The 20,310-nt window shown below is 42.1% G+C and overlaps 1 long non-coding RNA gene across 5 annotated transcripts in view; it reads left to right on the top strand.

The window, feature by feature from the left end:
- Positions 1-2,367: 2,367 nt before the first annotated feature.
- Positions 2,368-20,310, top strand: part of LOC148000113 (uncharacterized) — a 56,519-nt gene continuing 38,576 nt past the window's right edge. Inside the window, exons 1-2 of one of the 5 annotated variants that reach the window (XR_015642023.1) lie at positions 2,368-2,603; positions 19,243-19,420. This is a non-coding gene — a long non-coding RNA (uncharacterized LOC148000113). Of the gene's footprint in view, positions 2,604-2,956; positions 3,469-19,242; positions 19,421-20,310 lie in introns of those variants that run through there. The other 4 variants (XR_015642020.1, XR_015642021.1, XR_015642022.1 and 1 more) reach the window with 4 other exon arrangements.

A 20,310-nucleotide genomic window follows, 5' to 3' on the forward strand; every position in this document is an offset into this window, starting at 1 on the left:
ATTTCATATTTTCTGGAGAAATACTAAATTTCTTTAAGCTTCAACTTTAACACTAGAGTGTTATAGATTCTGTTGACTAATAATCTGTTTTTAACTATGTTTTACCCCTCTCAGGTTTATGAAAGATTATTTATGTTAATAGTCATCCCAAATAAACAGCTTTACAATTTATTTGTCTTTAATTTTTTTATTTTTGCCCTCTCATTTATATTAATTTCTTAGTTAATCTTTATTAATTGCATCTTGCTTGACTCTTCTAAATTGTTTTCTTTAACTTTCTCAGACTCTTCCCCGCTCCCCTGTTTGATTTTGTATGAAATATTATGTGAGTGAACATCTATATATAGTTCATTTTAGATCTGATTTTCAAGTTTATTAAAAGGATTGTTGGAAAGGTATATTTTTGTTTCTAAATAAACTACTTTGTTATGATTTTCTAATTTTATTGTAATATCTTTCCTTATTTTGTTTTCTGTCAGATCTATGTATTTCTAAAATTTATGTGATTTAATATTCCACTATAATTAAACGTTGGGCAGTATATGTTGGAAGCTGTTATATGGTTCTTTTTCTTGACCAATGCTTTTGATATTCATGGTGTGACTACTGCTTTCACTGCTTTTGCCTCTGCCTGGTGTTTGTCCCTGCTCCTCTGACACTGGGCCTGGATCCCGCGCCTGCTTAAAGTCTGGCTGTGTGATAATACACATCAGAGAGCAGTTGATGTATGTTCTAGAGCAATGAGGACAGTAAGTGTCAAAGAAAAGAGAAAAGGAGGAAGAAAGGGCAACCAATAAACCATGCAGTGAAATAATGAAGAGAAATTTAGAGACCTGGGCAAAAAGCCAGGCAAGATGTAGAATAAAGGTTCGCTGAATTACACTTGGAAGCACGTGATTATTCATGTACTCTGTTCTCACTTCAGACTAGGCCTCTAATCCTCCCATGAAATATTTATTAATTTCAAATATCTATGCATATATGCACACGCATATGTGTGTACCCTATACATACCATACCCAAACACATGTGCACATGAGCTCTACAGAAGGTCCACCATCTACAATGAGCCGTATCTCCTCACCCATTGTAAGTAGAAAGTGGAAATCATTTACTGTGCCTGACAACTTAGCCACAGCATGCTGCAGCATGTTAGTTCCCTGTCACTGCATACGGACTGGGTACTGCCACTAACCTGCATCATGATGGGGGCCATAACATGGGATATAGGTTCAAATTCAAACACAAATCAAAAGTTGAAAATTTCTAAATGAAGTCATCTTAAGCATATATTTAAATAAGAAATTTGATAGCAGGAAGGCCCAAGTGAGAATGCTTCAACCCTACTTTGAAGGGGAAACAAAATAATCATAGGAGGCAGAGGGAGGGAGGGACCTGGGTGGGAGAGGACAGAGGGAGGGGAAAGGGCAGTAGGATCAGGTATTGGGGCAGGGGACAGGAGAGAAGCCCAGAGGGTCTCTCTGGAGGTTGAATGGAAATATGAAGCCTTAGGGGGCGGGTGGGGTGAGAAGTGGGGGGACCCTTTAGAAAGTACCAGAGGACTCAATGGGGGTGACCTTAGCCAAAATGCCCAACATTGGGGAAAGGGAACTCAAAAGGTACACCTCCCATACATAGCCATGGCTTCAAGCAGAGGGACAGGGTTACTAACCCACAGTCAAAATTTCTGACCCAGAACTGTTCCTGTGTAAAAGAACTGCAGGGGAAAAATTGGAAAAGAGACTGAGGGAAAGGAGGTTCCCTGACTAGCCCAACTTGGGATCCATCTCATGTGTGCATGTGTGTGTGTGGGGGCACCAAGGCCTGACACTATTACTGATGCTATGATATGCTTACAGACAGAAGCCTAGCATGGCTGTCCTCTGAAAGGCTCTACCAGCAACTGACTGAGACAGATGCAGATACACCCAACCATTGGATTGAAGTCAGGGACCCCTATGGTTGAATTAGGGGAAGGATTGAACAAACTGAAGAGGAGAGTGACCCTGTAGAAGGACCAGCAGTGTAAAGTAACCCAGATTCCTGGGAGCTCCCAGAGACTGAGCCACCAACTAGGCAGCATAGACTGGCTTGTCAGAGGCCCCTGGCACATGTATAGCAGAGAACTGCCTGGTGGGAGATGTGGGAGATGTACCTAATCCTCAACAGACTTGCCTCAAGAAGGCCCTGGAGAAGGAGGTTGCCTGGTGGGGTTGGAGAACACCTTCTTAGAGGCAAAGGGGAGGAGGAATGAGATGTGGAACTATGGGAGGGGGAACTGACTGGAATATAATAAATAAAATAAAATTTTAAAAGGGGGGGTGCATGAAAGTAACTTAAAACATAGGAGATTTACCTTCATGAAAAGGAAGCACAGGTCCAGACAGAATCTGGAAGTTGGGATATTTAATTGGAACACATTGGTCATCTAACAAGATATGCTGGAGAATGTTTACAACAGCTCCGAGGGAAGAGACCTGTGAGGCCCCAGTCATCCCATCAGCCATTTGGCCTGCTTAAAGCTATCACGCACTGGATACTGAGTTGAGAACGCAGCCTCAGCTAACCGAAGCTTAGCTGCTTTATTTCCCAGAGAAGATCAGGTAAGCCCCTGGTTCCTACTCGCACAGACAGCCAGACATTTTAGGGCAGTGGACATTGCAGGGTGTGGGTTTGACAATGGCATGAACCACTTGATGGGCAAGTTTCACAGACACATTCCTGTGGTTTCCTGGTTGTTTTGAGAGACTTAGTCACAGCTCTGAGTTTCTAATTACAGGGTTTAGCTTTTATTTTTAAAAACAATGTGGTCTTGAAGTAGGTAACCTCTTAAGCATTTGTCCTCTGTGCTGTGGGCTCCATTCTCTGTACTTACAGCCTGCATACCCTGACACATCAAAGATTTTTAATCAAAAGGGTAGTAAGCTTTAATTCTTCTATAAGAAAGGGTTAAGGTGAGATGAAGGTAGCCATTTAAGGATCCTGGTCCTAGAAGTCCCTGAACCTGTGCATTTTGAGTCTCAGTTTGGCTCCTATCTAGGTAATCTATTACATTTTAGTAAGATTTATTTGTCTGGAATATCCCATGTTTAAAACAATATGATATTAAAAAGCACAGTTTCTATATATTACATGGTTCACTGCTGTACAGGGAGATTTTCTCTTTGTCCTTTTCACAGTGCTTACAAGGAATAATGAGAACAAATGTCACAGCAAGCCAGGGCGCTAGTGTCAGAGAGTTGCCAGCTTCACTTGGATTGAATTGTTAGAGTCCAGCTGTCCAGTTAGCAGAGGACTGGACTGCAGATGTGCATTCCACTAGATGCTGAGGAGGGGCCTTTTTAGCAGGGCCCCTGGAAGAAACAGTAGAAGTCAGGCAAGATTTCTCACCTCAAGTGCAATGCAGAAGGAGCAATGCTAAAATGACAAGCTGCAGCTGGCTGAGAACAGCCTCAGTCCCCAGTGTCTGTGAGTATCTTGGGTTTATATGTGTTTGAGAGTCCTACAGCTGAGGGCAATAACTCCAGTACATCTCTACTAAGGAATGATGTCACATAATCTCAGGGCGGAGTTCTGCTGCTTTATTTAGAAGTCTGTTATTAAGTGCTTTTGCACTAACTGATAACTAGGATCATCAACTGAAAAGGAGGAAATGTTCACGTTGGCTTGCAGTTTCAGAGGCTCCAGTCCATGGTCAGTTGACCTGATTGTTTCTGGGCCTATGGTGGGTCAGCACATCATGGGGGAGCATGTAATGAAGCAAACATCAAGGTGGGGTTGGGGAAATGGAGGGAGAAAAGGTAAGAGAGAGCACTAGGGTATCACAATCTCTAATGACCTAAGTCCACCGAGCCCTACTTCTTAAACTGCCTTACCTCCCTGTAATACCACATCAGATGATAAGCTTTCAACACATAGGCCTTTGGGACTCAAAGGCCACACATAAGAACCAAAATACAGCAATATTTATGTAACAGACTAAATGTTTAGCAACATTTCAAAGCCACAATATATGGCTACAGGGCTACTTGGATTATTGTTTTACATGAACAAAAAATTGTCATGATTATATGAAACTATTGAAGTCAAGAAAATTGACTTTATATGTCTTTCTATGAAGTGTGACTTCTATTGTTAAAAATGGAGTGTTTGAATGGAATTACGTTAGGAAAAGTAATGAACATTTTTAAGCATGAACAAAATAGACCTCATACTAAGTTTTTAGATCCTCATGATGGCCTTAAAATTACAAGTCATCTGAGAAAGTCATTTGTACAAGGTTGGCCATCCAAGAGCACATAGCTGATCCAAAATTTGAGAGCACATAGTTATTTGACCTCACGTTATAGCAAGGTTAAATAGCTGCACTGCGGATGCAGTCACCACAGTGGACCTCCAAGAGCACGCCACTGAGATTCAGATGCTCATCCATTTGCACTGGACTCATGTTTTGATATAATCTAGGATAGAATCCTAATTGGATTGGAAACTTCCAAATGCACCTGACTCACCTGAACTACTGCTCGACACTTCTCCTGCTCCCTCCCGTCCTAAGTTGCAGGGTGCTCTGTGCAGTTACAACTGTTCCCCCTTATGATTGTGAGGCTCGGTGTTCTGCCTGCCATACTGTTAGCCTGGGAAAAGATCCACATCCGGACTCCATGTAAGGGTTCTCCTGAAGGCTAATTGCTTTTGCATCATTGTGATGTCCACTGTAAACTAGGACAGTTCTGTATAGGAAAGGAAGACTAAGATGTAGGCTGTCTGGTGTGGGGCATGCTCCGTGGACAGTGTTTTGCAGGAGAACACTGTGCGTGCCTCAGACTCCAGGTACTTGGTTAGGGCTGCACCCAAGACCCAGCCCTGCCTTTTCATAAAACATGTCTGGACCCTTCAGCAGTTCTCAGAAGTAGAAGTGTGCAGGAAACACAAAATTGCTTGTAGTTCAGTTTTCCTTCTCCTTCTCCATCTCCCACTATTACTCCTTTTCAAAGGCACTCGAGGGCTGGAGAGAGGTCTCCGTGGTTGACAGTACTTGTTGGTCTTACGGAGGACTCGCATTTGGTTCCCAGCACCCACATAGTAGCTCACAGTCACCCACAACTCCAGTTGAAGGGCATCTGATGTCTTTTTCTGACCTCCATGAGCAACCCTGCACACATGTGGTACACATACATACATTCAGGCAAATCCTTCAGACACATTAAATAAATATTTAGAACTGAAGAAGGCCTTTTACCAGCTTGAGTAACTGTGCTAATGAATGGATTGGGCAAATGCTAAGTTGTTGGCTTGTGTGGTTGGAGGTGTTTTTCCTCTTCTGGCGTCATACAGAATGTCATTTTCCCAAGCCTGTTGCTACTTTCCAGATACAGGAAGTTAAGCGACCACTGGTGCACACACAGTCATGCAGAAGATGGGGTGGAAAGGAAGCAGCATGTACATTGTGGCTGCAGATTGTAAATTTCTGCTTATCCGTGTATTTGTTACAATTTTAATTTTCTTTCATTAATATGAGCAAAGGGGAATATGGCACACATCCATGCAGACTGAGGAGTGAATCTGAAACAGGTGCCGAGTGCCATAAGGAAGGCTTGAGAGGAGGACTTCGAGATGCTGAAGCAGACGGGAAAAACTCCAGGCTGACGGGGAGGCATGATCAAAATGGGAGAGAGAGAACATAAGCAAACCAACAGCTAGCAAATCACTTCTGTCATGTGACATGGCCACATTCTGGGGTACTGATGGCTTCACTTTCTAGGTTCAGTTACTTGAGGTTACATGGAGAACTCCAGAAGTAAACAGTTTGTGCACTTGGCATGCCCTCCGAAGGTCACACTGGTAGTCAAACGTTTCTCACAGGGTCACTGTTGTTTCTTTCACTGCTGTGTGGCTGATGTGTGGATCTCACATCATCACAAGAAGGGTAGCCACGGTACAAGAAAATACTTGAGGCAAGAGACAGAGACTATGTGGGCACAGTCTCACAACTTGGGCTGCAGCGTGTTGTTCTACCTGTTTTTTTCCATATTATTTATTACTGTTAATCTGTGCACCTGATTTATGAACTACAGATTGTCGTAGGCATAAAGAATACATGGAGGAAAGCCGCTGTGCATGTAAGATCATAGTTCCCACTTGCAGTCTTGGACTGTGTCCCCTGGAGGAAAGGGGGCTCTATGGCCAGACATTTCCAGGGGACTCTGAAGGAGCAGGGAACAGGCTTAGAGTTAGAGGGATGGAACAGATAGGGGGAAATGTCAGTCATAGGAATGGGAATGAGGCAGCTTTCAGCACTGCACAGTAGAGAGTCTTTGAGTTTCAGAATCACTGACAGGACACCTCTGAAGAATGACATCTGGCCCTTCCAGGGGTTTTGGTGTTTTTGGCCTGCTGGTGAGGAAGGGGCAATTGTGAGAAATGCTTTCATGTAGCAGTTGCCCAATGAGCAGAATCTTCAATCTGGTCTTTACTTCTAATTGGACACATTGTATAAAAGCATCTAGCAAATAAAAATATGGTACTCCCAGCTAAACTAGATTAGTGATGAATGAAAATTTTAAATTTCTAACAAATAGTCCCCTTTCACCACTTAGGATAAGCTTATGTATATACCTTATTCATGGTTTATTAAATTCCCACTTAACTGGTCATTCTATATTTTATCTGGAAATCCTTTGTGTGTATGTGAAACACTGGCTTCTGCATTGGAAACTTAATCCCCACATTCAAGATATTTCTAGGTATTTCTAGGGAAGGCCTTACGTGGTAATTGGGATAGAATTTGGTCATGAAGGCAGGGCCTTCATGATGGCTCTGGGCCTTACAACATCATGAGGAAGAGAGGTCCCTAGCTAAGCACATTGTGCTGTCATTCTCTGGGTTCCCTCTTTGAACAGCTCAAGGCTCTTGTGAGAAGCACACAGTTGTCTACTTATACTTTTGAATGTGTTTCCTCCAGCCCCAAGAAATGCAGGCCAGTTAATACTGCATCCTTAATAAGTTACTCAGTGAGTAACACTCTGTGATCGTAGCACAGAATACACCCGGAGCTTCCAGCTCTGTTTCTTTTGTCTTCCTCAATGTCTTTCCTTCTTCTCTTCCTTCCTTCCAAAGTCTTGATGGTCAATGATGCCAGGGGCTGAGATAGAGCAGAGGACAAGAGACAGCAGAGGGCAGAAGGCATAGTGGTGAGCAAACAAGTAGTTTCTAAAATAGATAAAAATCTTGACAAATTATAAGGAACTATGTAAGAATGTCGCTATGGACACCTGTCTGAATGGAGGGGAATTCATAACATATTTGAGAACTGGGAAGAAGACCATCAGGAGGTGGGCACACCCTGTGCAGAGCACTTATGTGGGGAAGCTAAGACATTACCAGAAAAGTGTGAGCAAGACTCACTGATGGAGCTAACTGGGGTGACAGAAGCAAAGGCCAAATGGGAGCAGTCCGGGGCACCCAGGTGCCTTTGCTGCAGAACAAGGGACTAATTTGTAGTGAGTAGGCCCTGCAGTGTTTTCATCAAGCAACAAGGCATAGAGTTTTGCTTTTGTTTTCATACTTGTCTTGGGAGATGTAGATCTGAAGCTTCAGGTTGTAAATACTAAATTCTGGTTGGCCGATAGTGCCACCGTCACTGGCATCAGTGTCATCAACAGAGCTACTTGGGGTTGGTCCTCTCCTCTCTCAGAGGTGCTGGCTGGTGCTGTTTTTCTTATGTTTGAGATTATAATATAATTACATCATTTTCTACTTCCCTTTCTTTCCTCTTTCCAAACCCTCTCATTTATTCTTTTCTCTCTTTCATATCTATGACTTTTCATCAATTTTTGTGTATTGATATATATATGTATTATGTAGATATATATGGATATTTGATCAGCCTTACAATGTTACTTGTATGTTTATCTTTTCAGGGATGGCTGACTGTATAATAGACAACCAACTGGTACATTTTTCCCCGGCAAAGCATTATTTCTCCTACTTTCTTTCTGTTGCATAAGGAAGCTTCCTTAATGAGGGTTGAGGACCATTTTTATCTGTGGATGTAAGGACAAATGGAGTATAGTTAGGTGTTATGCTGATTTAGTAAAGAGGTTGTTACAGATTCTCCTCTAAGACCCATGATTTCACTAGACCTGGGTAGTTTGCTAGGTTTCCAGTACCAACCATATTCTCCCCCTTGTTGACTGTATTTTAAATCCAATTTGAGAGCTGTTGGTTGTTGCCAAGGTATGGGTGCCACTACTAGACCCTTAGACTTATCGTGCCATGTTAGACATTTGTGGTTCATAGGTAAATTAAAAACAGATGGATTTTGTTTCTTGATTCATCTGGCTAGTCTGTATCTTTTGACTGAAGAGCTGAAGCCATTAAGAGTTAATATTATTATTATTATTATTAAAATATTAAGTACATGGAATTTAAATTAGACTCACGGATTTTGTCTCTAAACTCCACTCCTCATATAAGCAGGAAGTAAATAATCCTGTCCCATAGAGTTGGGGCTGGATGAAATAATAGGCAGGCAGGACATGTGTGATGGCAATTCTCGGTTGTCAACTTCTGGATCCGATCAACACGCCAGACTTCCCACTACCTTTCCTTCTCTATGAAGACTTGAGCTCTCTACCTGGCCCTCTGAATCTTGAGTTCTGCCAAATCTGCCTCAACTTTCCATATCTAGCCAACAGATGATCAACACTTCAGTGCAGTGCCGTGCCTGAAACTTGTTTAGAAAGCAAAGTCTGTGGTTACAGTGATGGAGATAAAGTCTGGCAATGTTTCTATTGTTTCTTTTTCTTTTTTTTATTAGCACACATTACTTATATAAAATAATGGGTTTCATCCTAATACTATGTATGTAAATAATGTGCTTTGATCTTATTCACTGCCTCCATTACTTCTGTCCCCTACCGCTGGTCTCTAATAATCCTGTTTCTATTTTAATGTCTTAAAAGAAATCTAGATATTTCATATAGAGAAAACTATATTACCTTTCTGAGTCTATATTTTGTTTAACACGATGATCTCCAGATCTGTACATTTTCCTGCATATTACTTAATTTTGTTCTTTATTCTTTACAGTTGAATGATACTCTATCGTGTATGCTTTAGCCATTCAACTGGTTGATGGGTACCTATGCTGATTTGGCTGTTGTGAGTAGTTGGTAACGCTTTGAACTGCTGCTTGGTAGGAACCACTATGCATGAAACTCATTCATGTGTGAATACATCCAGTCTCTGCCCATAAGAATATAAGCATTGTGTGGAGCAGAGCATGGTTGAATCCTACTCTAGAGTGGTGGGCACGGAGATGAAAGGAACTTTCTACCTGAAAGCAGTTCACAGTCCAGCTCAAGGAGCTTGGCCAGGTTCAGAAAGAGCCTTGTGAACTGTTTTAAGGGTATCCAGAAACCACGGGGCAGAGGATAAACCTCGGGAGAGAGCCTGAGAGTGTCTGCAGGAGGCCTCAGAGGACTTCTAGGGGTGAATCTCCTGGCTTAGCAACATCCAGAAAGTGTTTATGAAGTCATGTACCTTTTAAAGGGTATATCTGTTAGTTACAGAATCTGATGAGGAAGACACACATATCTACTTCAGGTCCCAGGTGACTCAAATGGGTGTCCAGGGTGAAAGAGAGAAGGAGAAAAGTAAAGACCAAAAGGAAAGAACATAAAAGAAGGTTCTTCAAGCCATGGTACAGGGGGGCTGATAGTCGCCAAGTTTAGTTATAAGAAACTTCCGTATAGTTGTAGAAATGTTGGAGCCATCTGGGGAGGGTCTTGGATGCCAAATAGGAACTTCAAGTGAAGTTGTTTGGGTGGGTAAATCATTGGTGCTATGTATCCAGAATATATGGACTGAGGATCATGGCTCTGGTCCAGCAATCCTGCTGGGTGGGCTGAGGAGTGTGAGACAGCTGCACACTGATGTCCAGGTGAGAGTGACGCAACCTCACCTGTGAGATGCAGGAATGGGAGGCTGACATCAGTGGCCCTTACATCTTCACTGTGGTTGCTAAGCAAGCCAACAATTAAGAGATATCATAGAAGATACATTTTGAATGAGCTGCTAATCACTCGGAGATTTAAAGGGAGCAGGAGATCAAAAGGGCCATAGATGAAGGTTGAAGGGCTTCAAAAGATTGGAATCTGGCTTTGACCTTCAGCAGATTATTATTTGAAGTATTATCATTGCTAGGATTAGGAAATGACCAACTGTTCTGCTCTCCTTCAACCTATAATTTGGAAAAAACGCTCTTTATTAAAACCTTACTGGGGAATGTCTGTATTTTGCCACCACTGTTGAATATTGTAGTTTCCAAACAGGTGGAAAACCTTGTAGGCGGTCAACTACTCAAATGGCATTTGAAATGTAGGTTGTACTGGATCAGGCTCTTCTGATGCATGGGATACCATTGTGGATATCAAGTATCTATGTGGCTCCCAGAAGAGAGTGATTTTTAAGGTCAATACTGCTGTCCAGGGTGTGTGTATGTGGAGGGGGTGGAGCTGTTCTTTCACCTGGGGCATCATGCTGGCCTGAGCTTGATGGAGCCTTGGACAGGAACCTGCAGAAGCCCAGAGGCCTGTGCACTTGCATGATATATGGCTGCCACTCACCCTCTGCATGGATGATGGCTCCCCACTACCCCAGGCGTCACCTGATAACACTGGGGGAGGGGCTGAGTGGGGCACTCGAAGGCTGTGTGCTTTGCTGTAGGTTCTGCTACTTATGGCAGTGGCATAGTCTTGTCCTGTTGGAATCATTCTACTTGGAGCCAGACTGCACAGCAGAATAGCATAGCACATTAGCATCACACCTCTCTGGGCATGCACCTCTCCCTTTCTGCTTGCTAGCTCATGAAACTTTAAGCAAGTTACATGGTTTATCAGTGCTATAGTTTGTGTGTCTCCCCAAAGTTCATATGCTTTAAATGTGGCAGCAGAGGGAGAAAGCCCACAGGACCTCAACCCTAGACAAAGAACTACAGGAAATTAAGGATGCTGGTGTGGGAGAAGTAGCCTTCCCCAGGCAACCAATTGGTTATCTAAAATACTGGGCCAGCCTTTAAAACATTATATATATATATATATATATATATATATATATATATATATATATATATATATATTACACTGTATAGACTGAGGAGTTTCACGCATATATTTAGGAGAGAGAGAGACAGAGACAGAGACAGAGAGAGAGAGAGAAAACAATTTATGAAAAAGAGGACATTAATTAAAAGGAACAAAGTTTGGGATATATGAAATGGGTTGGAGGAAGAAAAGGGAAGGAAGGAAATGGGATTATATTATAGTTTCAGATAGTGAAAAATCATAATAAAAGAGTAGATGCTTTCCTGGTGAACTGCAGCGGCAGTGGGGTGCACACTATCCTTCACATAGGAATGTAGGTTCATGTTGGGTCATTTCAGTGAGGGGTGCTAGCACAGAGGAGAGTATTCACATAGGCAGTTCTCTAAATATCAAGGGAGGGATTGCCTGATACAACGGATTGGTATTGAAACAGTATTTAGTAGACTGGGAGGTGCTATGAGTTGGAGATAAAATGTCCTCCAAGATCACATTTTGGATTTCTGATCCAAAGTAGTTGATTTTAATACGAGAAGGCCTAGGAACTTTATTTTTATATACTGCCCAAGTAAGTAGGAACTTCAAATAAACCATGAATGGGGCATATACATGAGCGTATCTTAAATGGTGCAAGGGGAATATTTATTAGAAATTAAAAATTTTCATTTTCTCATGTTTAGTCTAGCTGGGAGTACAATACTTTTATTCGCTAAATGCTTTTATATAATGTGTCCAATCAGAAGTAAAGGACTGGCTGAAAATTCTGCCCACTGGGCAACTGCTACATCAAAGCCTCTCTCACAATTGCCCCTTCCTCACCAGCAACCCAAGGGCATTGAAACTGCTGCTGGGGCCACATGCCATTCTGCAGGGGTATCATGTCAATTATTCTCAAGGACTTTCTTTCCTGTGTAGCCCTGGAAGCTGCCTCATCCCTATTCCTATGACTGGCATGCTTTCCTTACCCAGTCCAGCTCTCTAACCCTAAGCTTGTATCCTGTTCCCTCAGAGTGTTTCAGAAATGTCTGGCCATAGAGCCATCCTTCTCTTCAGGGTACACATTCTAAGACTGTTGGTAGGTATTATGATCTTACATGCATAGTGGCTTTTCTCCATGTTTATAAGTAAGGCACACAAATTAATAGTAATAGCTAATACAAAGAAAACAGTTACAGCACCACATTGCAGGAAAACTTTGTGAATGTGTCTCTGTGTCTCCGTCCCCTTTGTACATGCACCACTGCCTTTCTACCACCCTTAGCAGATACTGAGTGCCTTCCATGGCCATCGTTCTTAGACATCCTGGCCTCTACGATCATGGCCCAAAAGAATTCCTTGCCTATCTTTTATGCAGTCTCCCGTATTCTGCTATACAAATGTCTCCCCAGTGTGCAGATTACATGAGACTTGTATATAAATTGTATGTTATTTGTATGCCTTCAACAGATCACAATTTTTGTTATTAGGCAGTTTTTTCTACAGCTTCATGCCTCAAGGACAGCCAGTGCCACACCCTGTATCTCTTGCATCATCAGATTAGCTTGGCTCCATTCCCAGGCTCCAGCTTTTCCTTTTCTTTTATTCAAATCCCATAGCCCAGCAGATCAAAGTGAAGTGTATCCAGGAACCGGGGATGAGGAAGCTGGAGAATAAGAACAAGATTCCAGAGAGAACATTGGAGAACTCTGCACAGTGACTATATCCTCTGCTGACTTAGTGGTTGCCACACCCACTCACTGTAGCGTGAGAGTAGATCAAAGTCAGGCACGCACACACACACACACAGAGAGTGAGAATGAGACAGAGACAGGGAGAGCTTATTGACTTGTGATATTTCAGTCTGTGGCAAGCGGCATTGATAATGAAACAACTGAACCCAGTTGAAGAGTGGAGCCTGCTCAACATCCCCATTGTGCAATGCCTGAGTCCCTGTGGCAAACCCTCCTGGAAGGAAGTAGAATGAATGATGGGTACAACTGGGCTCTAGGAAGAATAGAGCGAGCTTAAAAGCAGAGGAGGTTCTGAGGAAAATGGTATGTTGCCTCTAACTGACTTCCTAGGCCCTCCTGAGCATGGTAACAGGTTCTGAAGGGTCAGAGGAGACTGCAGTTCTGAAGAGGAAGCCAGGAGACTCCCTTGCCTTTTGTTCATGGTTCACAGTGAACATCAATGTTTCCTTAACTCCCATTTGTCTTGTTGGAGAGCAAGTGGGCAAAAAGAAGGTCCAGCCAAATTGTGTTGTAGGATGGATGGCTTTTGTGCCACCTCTGCAGGAACAAACAAGTGTTGTATGAATAATTTAATAAATCTCAGCATGAGGTTACTACCCGCCTCAATAGTTCATGCTCCTGAATGAAACACACACACACACACACACACACACACACACACACACACACACACACCACAGCTTCTATATTTAAATATGCCTGACGCAATCGTTGGGCAATTGCCTACGCTCTCTGTGCTGTTAGAATCGACTTTGCCATCTGTAATTCTGACTTACTACTTATTAATTTCTATGTGCCATCTTGGCTGCTCTTGACCCAATTGAGCAGCCTTCTGGGCCACATTCTCTTGGCCGTTTTAAATGGCGGCTCTCCTCTTCCCTCCTGTACATTCCTTTTCCATGGCAGCTCTTTCCTGCATGTTTTTACCCTTCCATGGTGGCCTTTTGTCTCCTTCCTACTCCTCCTCATGGTCCCAAGCCCAGGAAACCTACCCCTCTCACCCTACCCCGCCTATCTCTCTTCCCTCCAACTATCGGCTGCCTGGCATCTTTATTTACCATTCAGAATTAACTGGGGGCAGGTTTCCAGAAGCAACTTGCAGACTGCAGATCTTGAGGGCCACCATTTTGCATTACAATAACAGCAAAAGACAAAACCTCCTCCACAGAGGCCTTAAAGTAGGGTAGAGGGCAGAAGGGCCAGGTGGGAGCCATCCTTTGTCACAGAATTAAGGGAGGGAAACATTTAAGGCACTCATCATTGGTATACATCTTCTTAAGCAGCCAGAATGTTTGTATGGGTTGAACTTCAGAGGAAATTCCAGGAAGCAATGATGCCTTTTGCACTATCATGGCCACAGCACAGAGTGGAATATTTTCCAAGTCAAAACCAAGTTCCCACTTAGGCAGAATAAAAAGTTCTATATGCATCAGCCTCATAGCCACACAGCCTCTCTCTGGCTCGCACAGTCAGAGTAAGACCCCAGGATCAGTATCTTAATACTTTTCATGTCACCGATGTCTGCACGTAAACCTGCTTTCTGTCACTTGCTGCTTGGCACTGGTGAGAGCTGCTGGTCTTCAGGAGCATGTGGTTTGCATCTCTGGGAACACATGAAAGCCAGTTGTTTCTGTGCTTTCTGGGTGAGTATATGTTTGTTGTATAAGTAAAAGGATAATTTATAGTCAAATGATTAGCAGCAAGCATTCTGGGAAATGTCATATTGTTCTTTTGATGGGCAGATTGCTGATCAAATAGACATTTTTTAGGTAAAATCTGTAATCAGCTTGATGAGACCCTACCCTATTAAGGAACAGTGATGGCAATGGAGAATACCACATATGTTTGTGGGAACTCCAAGAGCAGCAAGGGTGGGCCAAGGATGGGATGGGATGAGTCCTCAGTAGTTAAGGATAAACAGAATTCTCAGTTAACTGGAACAGTTTCAAATACATACATGTGTGTACATGCAAGGATGTACTGAATAACCCACTTCTACTGCCTACACAGCTACACAAGGAGGAGCTGTGACCGAAGCATGGGAAGTTAGGCAACTCATCTAAGTGACAGAGTTGTGACTGGGGCCCAGGCATGTTGACTGCTTACTTTAAACCACTCATGCATCAGGGAAACCCAATGTTTCCAGAAGTCAACAGAATGTGCCAGTGGGCTATGTCATTCTGAGATCACAGATTCTCTTTTTCATCCCTTTTCACTTATTAAGTTCCACAAAGCCCTGAGGTTAAGTCAACAAGAACTCAGCTCCTGACTAGGAAGGATCATTCTTAGCGAGTTTGCTTCCTTACCTCAACATGAGCATCTTCTGAGGTACACTTGAGGGAGGCAGCATTTTAGCAGAGAAATGCTGAGTAGTTGATCCCAAAATGACCCTTTCTGCATCAGAAATCCCATGGTTATCAGAAGGGACTTCTTTGGTCAGATAGCGGAGGAGGCCCCTATTGTACTTATATAATAATAATTATTATAATATTGATCAGAGGATTCCATGGTGGTCATTAGAGACCTCCATAGTGGTCACAGTTAATGTCAGAGGCCTGCTAGATCCTTGTCAGGGGTTTCCATAGTACATTTCTTTCTCCATTTCTCCCAGGTATTAAAAAACACAATGTGCTTATCAACGATTTCAAGGCTACTCACTGCCTGGATGCCCTTTTCTAAACTACAACCTCTGCCTTCTTACCCTAAGCTCTCTGTACCTGCAATGGAGGAGACCTAGATGTTTAGCTTCCTTCTCTCACTTTGACAATTATATGTACAAATAGAATGGATTATGATTATATCATCCTCAGTTCCTCTCTTGGTTCCTTCTTACATTCTTCTTCATACCTTTCTCCCAACTAGTCACCGTCCTACCACCATGTATTCTCAGCATGTTGATGAGTTGTGAGTCTCTGCATTAGTCCTCACCTTTTGTTGGCATGAGGGGGAGAAGCTTCTCTAACTTGGACTGGGAGCACCATTAGTCTATCGGTAAAACATAAATGTTCCACTTTGCAGATCATTAGCGGCACATTTTCCCCTAGGGCGTGTGGCCTCACCAGCCATAGGCCTTTGATCAGTTTTACAGTACCAAGTTGTGAGTTCTTTAAAAAAAAATGGGTCTGAGATCCAGGCAGTACGCGGTTGGTTACCCCCATAACAGCCATGCCACTATTGGATCAGTGAGCACATCTCTGGCACATCTGAAATATAGAGCATTCTGTTCACTTGGTGACTCCTCTTTGCCAACAGTTTGCATAACTTCTTCTGTGCTGACGACACTAGCCAGCAGGAAGGAAAGTCTGCTTTCTGTAAGAAGACTTTGGGATTGTATGTTTATTTTGTTCTTCTGAATCATAGGAACAGTAAGAAAGGTATCTAAAGAATGCTCATTTATTTTTGTTGGCCTAATTGCCTCCATTAAGCTTAATTGTCATAATTGCAGCTTCACTGCCGTAACTGTTCTTGTTGTCTTTATAGGGTTCAACAAAGACATTGTGAGTTCTGTGCAGCTGTTTACATGGTGTTTGGGTCTATTATGTTTTGCATGGCTTTCTTCCCGCTCTTTAGGATTACATAGTTCACCCTGTTTCTTCTTTGAGGGGAGGACAAAGAAATGTGACTGTTGTCATCTTCTGAGGACATGAAGAAACCAGGAATGCACATACAGTGAATCACACTGCCTTTGGAGACAGTCTTGTCTTCGTTAAAGGCAGTTAACTTCATAGAGATTGCATGGCAGGCACTTTATATACAGTCTCTGACTGAATTTTCTCAACAGCTATCTGTAGTATAATTATGGTGTTTCAGATGAGGAAAATGAGGTGCAGTAAAACAATGAGACCAAGGTCATAGAGTTTGGAAGGTCCCTGGGTTTGAGATATAAACCTAGGCATGTTTTGAATGTTGCGATATCCTGTATTCATTAGTGTGCTCCACTGCAGCTCTGAGATTTCAGGTATGTTTGGTGGGAGGGTGACAGCCTGTGCCCCATGCCCCTAAGTGGTTCCTGGTATTTTCACCATCAGGGGCTTCTCTGGTTTTGTTTGTTTGTTTTGTCTTAGACACTTTTTTTTTAACCTATATAACTTTTCCTCTACTATAGCCTTCCTGCAGTTGTTTGAATAAAAAATGACCCCAAAAGTCTGATAGGGAGTAGCACTGTTAGAAGGTATGGTCTTGTTGGAGGAAGTCTGTCAATAGGGGCAGGTCTAGGGGTCTCAGAAACTGAAGCTGGGCCTAGCCCTGTTGCCCACAGATCCAGCTCCAGACCTCTCAGCTCCCTCTCCAGCACCATGTCTGCTTGCGTACCGCCATGTTTCCTGCCAAGATGATAATGAACTAGACCTCTCAAACTATTAGCCAGCCCCAATTAAATGTTTTGCTGTGGCCATGATGTCTCTTCACAGCAGTAGAAACCATGACAAAGACATTTCTTTTTATATATTTACTTACAACACAAAAACCATAATGCAAATTAACACAAAACTTACGGTTGAGTATCCCCAGCAAGCAAAACTAATTCTATCCCAAACACTTACGCTTTTATTTCTTCTTTTACTGATATTCATCCTTCCTTCTTCGATGCCTAAGCTGGATAATTGAGTTAACCTTGTCTCCTCAGGGTCAAATATCTCAACCCCTGTGGATCAAATCCAAATTTGATTTGTGTAATGGTTCTATTTCTTTGAGGATTTTTTTCCTTAGCATCTCCTAATGGGTAAGCATTTACTTCAATCACCACCATTGTTTCAAACCCCACTGACATTTCTTGAAGTAGCCTGGATTTTGCATCTGTGGCTTGGATTATATTTCTTTAATTGATGTGCTCGATCAGACTGTCTCCTTCTCACACCATTTCCTGTTTGCCATTTCCTGTTTGCCACAAGCAGAGCATCACAATCAGCCTTTAGCTTTACCTATGTCATTACTTGCTGGAAAATTTCAGAGACGTCCAAGGTATGCTGGATTAAGATCACACTTCTAATTCTAATTCTGTCAAGGAAGGCCTTCCGCTCTTGGGCTTCTGCAGCTAGATTGCATTTTGTTTCCTCTCTGGCACTCCGTGCTCTAGCCACTCCTAACTATTGGCAGCTAATCACACGGCCTGTTCTCCTGCACCCACTTACAATTAATTCCCTCTAACTAGATTCTCTTCCGTGTTCCATGCCACCCATTCATAGATGTCTAGTAACATTTGAAGGAAATCAGTATCATTTTCAGAAAATCATTTTTTTTAACTTCTGACTTCACACAATTAAATAGGTAACATCTTTCTTTTGCCTCTTTCTCTGTCCACACCCTCTGTTCTCACTCTTCCTCATCCTCACCTCAGTTGTTACCACTGAACAGTTGCTCTCCTGTCATTGGTTTACTGTGTATAGATGACCACGGTGTGAATGTTCCCTTAAATACAGCTTTAGCTGTATCTCAGAACTTTATGAGTTGCTTGCATTTTAAGTAAGATCCAAAACACTCTTTATGACTTTCCTCTTTTCTTATTTATCCACGAGTTAATAAACAATTTTGTTTTCAAACATTTAGGAATGTTCCAGAAAACTTTTCATTCATATATTCCTAATTTAATTCCAGTGTGGTGTTATAGCACATTTTGTTTGATTTATGTTATGGAGCAGGCCACCATGAAAAGTGTTTGATATGTACTTGAAAAGTGGGCATCGATGGAATAACGTGAGGTTTTAAATTTATATCATTAATTCACATTGAATGGCACTATCATTTATTACCTATTCAGCCTTATATGTTTGGCTTTATTTCATTATGTCTTCCATGATTGTCCTCAAAAGCACTACCTTTTAGTAAGGATGAGAATTTGTCTATATTGCCTTATAATTTGTTTATTGACAATTTTAGTGTGTCATTCTGTCATCTATGACATTTATTTTGGTATCTGATAAGAGTTATATATGAGTCCTTTGCTAAATAATCCATTTCCCCTTTAATTAAACAATTCAGGCGTTGTTATATAGTTATGCATACACAGTACCACTAATACATATAAACACCTATGTATTGGGAATTTATCTTACACCATATTTCATTTACCTGACTTATTCTTACTCCAATATCACTGAGTCTTGATTTTTGCACATGGATACCGTGTGATGCTATCTGAGGCACACTCCTTCTCTTGCTTCTCTGGCCAAAGGCTCTTTGCTATTACTCCAGATGGTCGTTGTTTGAGGCTCATTCCTGTGTGGGTTTCTTTTAAGGCCCTAGCTTTTTTTGCTTATGCCTTCCTGCCCTATTGCCAAATTGTCTGGCATTTGGCTGCCCAATCAAAATACTCTGAGATATTTTCTTGAGGAAACTTTTCATGCTGCTCAATGAAGATAATAATATCAAGGAACTGTCCAGTCAGGATCTAACTTTTTCCTGGTATATGGCAGCCAGGTCTTCTCTGGGCAATGGTGAGCAATTCTGAAGACGTCACCGATGTCAATTTTCTGTGGATGTGATCTGAGTCCTACTCTCTTGACAACTGCTCTCCACACTCAGCCTCGGCTTCTTCATCAGTCATGGATTCTTCAGTTCAACTTAGAGTTTACTGGGCTATCATTTGGAAAGGTTAGTAATCTCCACATCATACAGCTGCTGGCCAGGTGACTCAGCTGTTGCAAGAAATGCCTGAAACAACATTAGCCTAGAATTGAAAGGATCTTTACAGATGAGGCAAGGGAGAGCCCCGTCAGAGCTTTGATCTTCTTAGCAACCCCAGGTGGTTAGTGAGGACGGTAGAGCTGGTACCCACGTGTCCTAACTTCTAGTTGACTGCCTTGTCCCTAGAGCTTGCTTCCTCCTTGACCTAGGATTGGCATTCCTGATGATGGGGGTGGATACACTCCATCAATATGCTTCTCGTGTGTTCAATATGACTCTTGGTGTTTCCTCAGGGTCTGCTCAAGTGAATACTATTCATTACTCTCTTGTTGCACTTTAACCAACTCTTTCAGCCAAATCCCTAGTTTAGCCAGATGCAGAAACTATCTCCCTGGATCATAAAAAGGAATGTGTGACTGCCAAACTGATACTATTATTACATGGCCAATAAAAAGGGTGTAGGCTTCCTATAGGGATAACCAATTATTTATGGACTGTGGAAAACAATGTCAAGACCCCTAATAACTTAATTGGAGAGTGGAATTCTTGGAATTCATCGATAAAAATCTGGAATCTTTGTCCTTTTCTATCCTCAAAAATACAAGAGACTATTGCTTTTCATTAGCTCCCTTGTTAGAAATAAGACTTGGTAAATTTTGTTTGAGAAAGTGTCATATATCAATAATGAATGAACTAGATTTCTGCTTCCATGGGCTGTATATGAGTTCTATATAACATTGCATGGCATAGAATTATTACATATTTTTCCTTGTTTCATCGTTTCATCATTATAACAAAATCCTTGGGTGACTCGACTTAATGAAAGGAAAGATTTATTTTGGATCATAGCCTCAGAG

The sequence above is a fragment of the Rattus norvegicus genome, chromosome 17, assembly GCF_021556685.1.
Source record: "Rattus norvegicus strain SHRSP/BbbUtx chromosome 17, alternate assembly SHRSP_T2T, whole genome shotgun sequence".
Classification (NCBI taxonomy): Eukaryota; Metazoa; Chordata; class Mammalia; order Rodentia; family Muridae; genus Rattus; species Rattus norvegicus.